This window comes from Elephantulus edwardii, unplaced genomic scaffold (genome assembly GCF_000299155.1).
Source record: "Elephantulus edwardii isolate Elephantulus edwardi_28Jun2011 unplaced genomic scaffold, EleEdw1.0 scaffold00218, whole genome shotgun sequence".
Lineage (NCBI taxonomy): Eukaryota > Metazoa > Chordata > Mammalia > Macroscelidea > Macroscelididae > Elephantulus > Elephantulus edwardii.
In genome coordinates this window covers 814,594-823,147 of record NW_006399968.1, presented here as the reverse complement: position 1 = coordinate 823,147, position 8,554 = coordinate 814,594, and the positions used below count along the sequence as shown (strand labels likewise).

General features: G+C 39.6%; 1 pseudogene; it reads left to right on the top strand.

Annotated features, from left to right (window-relative positions):
• The first annotated feature begins 6,500 nt into the window (after nucleotides 1-6,500).
• Nucleotides 6,501-6,774, top strand: LOC102868732 (annotated as a pseudogene).
• Nucleotides 6,775-8,554: the final 1,780 nt, after the last annotated feature.

The window sequence follows — 8,554 nt, the reverse complement described above, 5'->3', positions numbered from 1 at the left end:
ACCAGTCAGATCTGATTTGATGGTACACACACACACACACACACACACACACACACACACAAATAATGAAAAAATAGAAATAAAAAAATAATAAACAAATGAGATGCTGCTGGGTGAGCCTCAGAGAGGGACTCTGGGAAATAAATGAAGACGGTGTTCAGAGTCTTTAGCGCTTGTGACTCAACAAAACCCAGAGGTAACTGCTCCCTAGCACTTTAGTGACCAAACTACTTTGTGTTTGTTAGAGCAGGGTGATAAACAACGGGTCTTTTCATAAAGGAAGAGATGTTCAATCACTTGAGTTGGGTTAAAATTTTATTAGGTAAGGCCGATTTCAATAAATATCATGTGGGACACATTATGTGGAGATACAAGTGGGATGAGCCCTGAGAAAAACTGTGTGTGAAAATTTTGGAAATATGGGCTAAACACATAAAGATGCACATGCTCTGTGGTAGTTTGTAGGTAGTTTGTGGTAGTTTGCCTGAGGGCAGTGGAGTTTGTTCTTGCTTATCCATGCTTAAGTGTGTCATTCCAGAGACAATGAGAAGGCTGACTGGGCCTGGTGGTAGGCTGGGGCTGTTGTCTACAATCCTGAGTTCCACATGAAGCCAGCTGACATGGTGGTGCTGGAGTACATGTACACGGTCCTGGCACTGAGAGTTCAGTAGGTGACCAGTTAAATCCATCTTGTTCAAATAGGTATAAGTGACCTCTCTGGCCCTGTAGTGCTCACACTCAAATTGCAATGTTCATGTAGGCAAGAGATTTAAACAAAACAGCTAGATGGTGGAACAGAAAGTGCAAGGCTGCAGCAGACCAGCCTTTCCAACCTAAATGGTCTCTCTGGCCCAGCAACTGTGCAGACCCATATACCTCCTTGGCTCGAACTGGATGCCATAAAGAAGGAAGTGATTTCTTTCTGCGTAGGAGGAATGAACAGAGCAAGGAAGGAATTCTGCTGGGAGAAGAAGTGCTATAGAGACTCAAGAGTAGATTGCTGAGTGTTTGCTGCTGGAACCCAAACCTCCACAGCAATATGCACCAAGACAAAAACTTAACATAAAATCCATTGGAGGGAAACTGACATTGAAATCATATGTAAAAGAATATGTGTACAGTGTGCTTTAAAAAATAATGTGAGGAGTCACATGCATATGAAAGCCTAAAGCATGTAGATTATTAAGATAAAAATATGATAAAATGGCACAGCTGCTACAGAAACCATTTGGTAGTTCCTTTAATAATGCTAACCACAAATAGCCACATGTCGCCCAGCACTACTGCCCCAGGTATATATCTAACAGAACTATAAATGAGTTAATACAAAAAACCTGTACATAAATCTCACAGTACCATAATTCATAAGAGCCTAAAAGGTGGAGTCAATGTAAATGGTCACCAATAAAAAAATGGATCATTTAAATGGAACAATATTCTGCCAGAAAAGGAACAACATACTGATGCATGCTATAAGAAAATTTTTAAAACATCACGTTGAATGACAGAAACTACAATAAAAGATCACATAATACAGTTTTTATACTTATTCATAACATGCAAATCCATAGTAACAAAAGTTCATTAGCTGTTACCAGGAGATGAAGAAAAAGAATTGCAACTGACAGTTAATGGATATGGAAGGGTTTTTTTGAGTGATGACCTAGAACTGGACGATGAAGCTGGTTACACAACCTTGCCAATACATTAAAAACCACTCAAGATGGTGAATTTTGATTTCCTAAAGAATAAAGGGAATAAAGTTTCAGCCATTAGGCTGGTGGTACTCAAATTTGAGATTGCAACAGAATTCTCTGGAAGTTTTGTTAAAACATTGATTACTGGATCTTCTTCTTAATTCTCTGTGGCTGAGGAAAGGTCTGATAACGCTGCTGCTGCTGCTGCTGCTGCTGCTGTTGTCTCACAATTGCATTTTACTGCAGTAAAAGACTATTAATCCAGTCTTGCAATGTCAGCAATAGTAAAGGCTATTCCACAAGCAGATATGGAGCTCTGGTGGCCTAGTGCTAAGAAACTGTGCTGCAATCCCAAAGACACATAGTTCAAATCCACCATCTGCTCCACAGGAGAAAAATGGGCAATCTCCTCCTGTGCGATTCACTACTTATGAAAACTCAGAGGAGGATCAGCTACAGATTGGTTATGACTCAACAGTACACAACAACTACAATAAGCAGATATAGTAGATGGGCAAGATGAACAGATACAGACAGCTGATGATCATACATACTTCATTTTTGACTCTTGCTCTCCTACACAGCTTGGCAGGCGACATTTCTACATTCATATTAGTGCATGCTGTAACTATATTCTGTATATAGCACAGTCAAGAGAGGACAGAGTATGTGTTTTAATCATAATCAAACACTGTGAGAAAATAAGTTGTTAGTTCTGGGACCTTGGAACAGACTTGAGAGATAAAGTCAACTGGCATAACATGGTCCAAAAAGTTAATGTTCTACACCTTTCCTAAATGAGCAGCAAGTAGAATCTTAAAAGCTTGTAAGGAGTCATCTAAGGCACCATTATTGGTCTCTTCCTATTTGGAGCAATGAAGAGGGAAGAAAACAAAAGACATTTAGGAACAAGTAGTCCAAAGGATGAACGGACCATGTGAACCCCAACTTTCGTGATTCTGAGACCAGAACTGGATGGTACTACTGCTGACCATTCTGATCATGATCCAAAGCAGAAGCTCTTGGATACAGTGGAGGACACAACACTGTGAAATAAAACTAAAAAAAAAAATTTGGGAGGGAAAAAAGCACAAGGCTTACGGTCTGCACCATAGAGACTGGTAGAATCTCTGAGACCATGATCCTTATTCACCCTTCAAATCTGGAACAAAACTAATTCCCATGGCTCAGCTATGGAACAATAGATAGATTTATTAGGAAAATCTACTCTAAGTCACCTCCCCAGAATGCTGAAGAGCAACAATATCAGTCTAGAGACGAACGTGTACCTGATCCAGGCCACAGTCTTAGCAATTACTTGCTTTGCAAGCTGGATAATGATCAAAGATGACAGAAAAAGAATTGATGCCTTTGAGATGTGGTTATGGATAAGAGCACTGAACATGGACTGCCACAAGAACAAACAAGTCTATCCTGGAAAGGATGAAATCAAGTTGCTCCTCGGAGGCAAGGATTTTGAGATTCTGTCAAACATACTTTGGATATACTGCCAGGAAGAACTAGTCCTTGAAGAAGTATATCGTACTTTGAGGGTAGAAGGACAATACAGCAGAGGAATACCTCAGATGAGATGGACTGAAACAAGGTAATAAGGGTAGGTGTGTCAGAGAAAGTGAGATTGGTTCAGTATAGAGCAGTGTTCAATGCTTTTGTGCACAGAATTACTATGAGTTATAGTCAACTCGATGGCACATAACAATAACATCAACAACAACAATAGCATGAATAATAATACCAGGGAGAAAGTCACTTCTTAGAATAATCAATAACATAAATTCAAAATACCAGTATATACCCAAGGACAAGTCTTAGAAGGCATAAGGGGGTACAGTAGTAGGAGGAATGGAAATGAGAACTATAGAGAGGAGAGGGGAAGAGTGTGATTACATTGTTGGCATTGTATAAAATGTTATAAAACAAAATGCACACAGTTTTATTATAGGTGTGTATTAAGGAAATGGGGAAAGATCTGGCATGTGAAACAATGTATTCAGGCTTTGTAGGTGAACTGGTGTAAAAGTTAAAAGAGGGACAGTGAGGGAGAGAGTGAGGGAGAGGGAGAGAGAGGGAGAGAGAAAGATTGATTTAATAAGATTTTTTTAAAATCCCACAACACACCAGATGCTCTGTCGGAGAAGGAGGAGCAATATCCTCCTGTACCAGTCAGATCTGATTTGACGGTACACGCACACAAAATAATAATTAAAAAAAAAATTTAAAAAAAATCCCACAACAAACCAAATTGTAAATTTTTACTCAAATTCATTTGTAAAAAGACTACATACAAGTGCATACACATAGAACAGGGCCATTTCTGAGGAAGAAATACAGGAGAGGGAGAGAGGGGAAAGAAGAAGTATTTCTTCAAATAAATGTATTAAAGGAATCAACTCTCAAATCTTAGGATGTGCTGTTTTCATGACATGCTGTTGTTGTTCTTGTGTGTACCCTCGAGTTGGAACCTACCCATAGCTGATCCTCTGCGGGTTTTCAGAGGCAGTTAATTGCACGGGAGGAAATAGTCTACCCTTCGGCTGTGCAGCACCTAGTGGATTCGAACTACATGTCTTCAGGATTGCAACACAGCTTCTTGCCACTATGCCAAATGCTATTATGCCTAAAAAAATCTTTAAACAATTTTTTTTAAAAAAGAATGAAAGTTAAAATGAAGGTATTATATCATGCTTTGATCATGTGACAGTGCTTTAGTTTCTAAAGAAGTTCCATTTCAGGGAGTAACGGTGGCCTAGTGGTAAGGGGTAATAAGTCTTGCTGTGGACTTTGAAGGCAGACAGCTGGAATCCAATAGTGGCTCTGTGGGACAAAAATGTGCAATTTCCTCCCGTGCAGTTTACAGCCTCTGAAAACCCACTAGAGGGACAACTATTCCATTCCCACTCAACAACAAAGAGGCAGAAGAGAGAAAGAGTATTTCATTTCATTGAAATTACAAGTAATTCAATGAAATTACAAGTAATTGCAATGAAATTACAGTTCATTCATTAGAAGAAATTGAAATACTACAACAAGGAAAGGATAAAACAGATGAAGGGACGTTCTAAGAATCAAATCCTTATGCAAATCCAAAAACTTCTCCAAAAGGGTAAAAAGGGAAGCCACAGACTGGGGAAAAATATGTGGTAATAATATGTCTGATAAGAGACTTATATCTAGAATTTATAGAATACGCGATCACCCAACAATATAAAGGTAAACAACCCAAATGCAAAATGGTATATGAACAGACACTTCACCAAAGAAGACATTCAGATGCTGAGCAAACACATGAAGAAATGTTCAAAATCCCTAGCTCTAAGAGAGATGCAAATCAAAACAACTGTGAGATATCATCTCACCCCAGTAACAATAGTAATATGTTACAGAGCAGCAAGCAACAAATGTTGGCAAGATTGCGGAGACACTGGAACCCTTATTCACTGTTGGTGGGAGCGTAAAATGGTGCAACCAATATGGAAAGCAGTATGGCACTTTCTCAAAAATTTGCAAGTAGAAATACCATTTGACCCAGCAGTTCCACTACTGGGAATATACCCTAAAGAAACCATAATTGCCATCCAAGCAGATATATGCACACCCATGTTTATCACAGCTTTGTTCACAATAGCAAAGAAATGGAAACAAGCCAAGTGCCCATCAACAAACAAATGGATAGAGATGCTGTGGTATATTAACATAACGGAGCATTATGCAGCACTGAAAAACAAAGAGCTTATGAAATATTATACAAAACGGGTGACCATGGAGGACATTATGCTGAGTGAAAGATCTCAGTCACAAAAAGACAAATGTTTTATAATGCCACTGTTATAGAACAGGACTGAGATGGGGGTTAGGGGGAAACTAAGAAAAGAGGGCATAAATAATGTACATGGCATTGAAAGAGATGAGGGAGAGAACTGTATGAAAGGAAATTATGAAGAAGTTTTTATTGACATAACAAGAGTCCAGAATAAGAACTGCATAGTAAAGTGGTCCAGGAGGAGGGGGACTGTGTAACAATGAAAGAACTTTTCTTTTCCAAAGAACAAAGTGAACTGGTGGGGAGAGGGGACAGGGAGGGAAATGTGTAGTAATGAATGAATGGGGGAAAAAAGATTATGTTCAAACCTATTAATACCAAATAGAGTATACATTTTCTTAAAAAAATTAACAGCACACACACACAAAAAAGACATTTAAAAAAAGACTCTAGAGGTGCTGATCTCATAAATTACTTTAAGAAAGCCTTCACATTTTCTGAGTTATTACCTAAGAAGCCAAATGTTTAAACTTTTCAACTCATAAACTTATAAAATTCTATTGGTACTTTTAGCAAAGTTACCTATTTACAGAGTTAGCAAAATAACTTAAAAATGTGGAAAGATTTAAATGTGAACAGATTTATTGAAAATAAGAACATGTAAAGTACATTTCTCCTATTGTTACACTGAACATACTGCTTTATAAAGAATAAATAAAATTCTTTCCAATCACTCTAATATGGTTTTATTTTTAGTAGTTTACTTAGAGTTAAAAGTATTACTGATTTCATAGAATTCTCTAAAATTAATGTCCTTTTATTTCTCAGATTATTTCATTCAGGTTTCTTTTCTTCCTCACTATTATGATGATAAAAGGTATGAAGAATGGATGGACAGATAGACAAATGATGACAGGAAAAGTATCACACTTGGTGTATTTTAAGAAGTTGAGGGTACAGCGAGGACAGACAAGACCACCAAGGAGCTGAACTGGGGTTAGGTGATCCGGAGAGGGGGGAACATGACGAAGATGGCGCAGTGGATGTTGGGTCTGGCGCTCCTGGGCTCCACCTGGGCCGCCTTGACCATGGGCCCCACCTTGGGCCTGGAGCTACCCTTGACCTGCCGGGAGGTCCTCTGGCCACTGCCCCCTGGTGACTGTTGGCTGCTTTGCCCTGGGCACCGTGGGTTATCGCGTGGCCACTTTTCATGACTGTGAGGACGCAGCTCTGGTGCTACAGACTCAGATCCAGGAGGCCCGGGCCAATTTAGCCCTCAGGGGTCTGCGCTTCTAACCTTCTCCCCCACCCCTGCCCAGGCAGCTCTCTCTGAGTCCCCATTAAAAAGCAAGCTTATTTTGTGTAAAAAAAAAAAAAAAAAGTTGAAACAGCTGCTTAACTAAATTCAAGCTGCAGTTCTCCATTTTGCTATATTAATAACATTCAGAAGCCTCATCTTTTATGTGTGTGTCTTAATGAATGAGTAAACTGCAGTGTTGGCTAACGATAGGGCAAGGTTCAAAGCCACTGTACATAAGGTCACTGTGAGTTGTTGTGGATTCAACCATACATAAAACAACAAACTGTAGTGTAAGATAGACAAGCAGCAAACTGAGTAGGAATTTTCTTCCAGGATGATCATCCAAATTGTAAGATACACACGGAAGACTCAGCCTCCTGGCTCACCAGGTATGCAATGCTGAAACATCACTTAATCCAGAAGCTACAAGAGACTGAGATTGTTGAAAGCTTTAGTTTGCTTGGCTCTACAGTCAACACTCTCGGCACCAGTAGCCAGGAAATTAAAAAAAGTATTGCAATGGGAAAGTCTGCTGTTAGGGACCTCTCCAAAGTACTGAAGAGCAATGGTGTCTCTCTGGAGACTAAGGTGCATCTGATACACCATGGTCTTAGCATCAGAGAGTTGGACAGTGACTAAAGAGGACAGAAGGAGAACTGATGCCTTTGAGCTGTGGTCCTGGAGAAGGGTATTGAGGGTACCAAGGACTGCTAGGAAAACAAACAGATTCATCCTGGAAAGGGTTAAACCAGGGGCTCCCTAGAGGCAAGGAATCTGAGGCTCCGTCTAACATACTTTGGACATGTTGTAAGGAGGGACAGGTCCTTGGAGGGGGATGTCATGCTTGGGAGGGTAAAGGGACAGCACAGGAGGGGAAGGCCCTCTATGAGGTGGACTGATTCAGTGACTGGCATTAATAGGGATGGGTGTATCGGAGACAGTGCGATTGACACAGGACAGAGCAGAGTTTAGGGCTGTTGAACACAGGGTCGCTATGAGTCGCAAGTGACTCAACAGCACATAACAACAACAACAACAATCTCTTACCTACAAAATCCAAACATTAGACAAGATCAGCCCTTGGGCTACTCTTGGCTCTGAACTCAGTTTTTTAAGGAATTTGGATATTACTGTGAATGGATAAAATAAATCCTAATTTCAACCATCCAAATTTGGATTAAGAAAAGACTGTATGTACAATGTTAAGAGTTCAGACAAACCCTGAGACACAGAAATTTACTCCCGTCAGTTTTGAAATATGTGCTTCCATATCATGTTTCCCTCGCTCAACAATTTATGTTTCTTAATCTTAATGTTTCTTTCTTATCTTACTACCTATTGAAATCTGCCTCCAAAATCTGCCTTGCTTATCTTTCACAGCCTGTTATCTAAGGAATCTTAACCTTCATCAAGATCTCTTGCCTTGGAGCACATAGCCTATAGTCTATATCCTTTCCTATTTTTTTTTTTTTGTGTGTGTGTGTTTGCTTTGTGCTTAATTAATGCTGATCTCATGATAACTATTTCTCTGCAGTGCCTTAGTTTTCCCCTAAGCTTGCTCTTGCTTCATATGTCTTGTCCACTTGGTTGTATTTTTAATTTTTGCTGTAAGATTCAGGAATGCCACTGAAAGGCCAAAAGCACAGGCTTAAAGCTGACATGTAAAACGGAGCTCAACCCTGAGAGAGATGCAAATCAAGACAACCATGAGATATCATCTCACTCCAGTAAGACTAGCAAAATTTAACAGAACAGCAAGCAACAAATGCTGGCGAG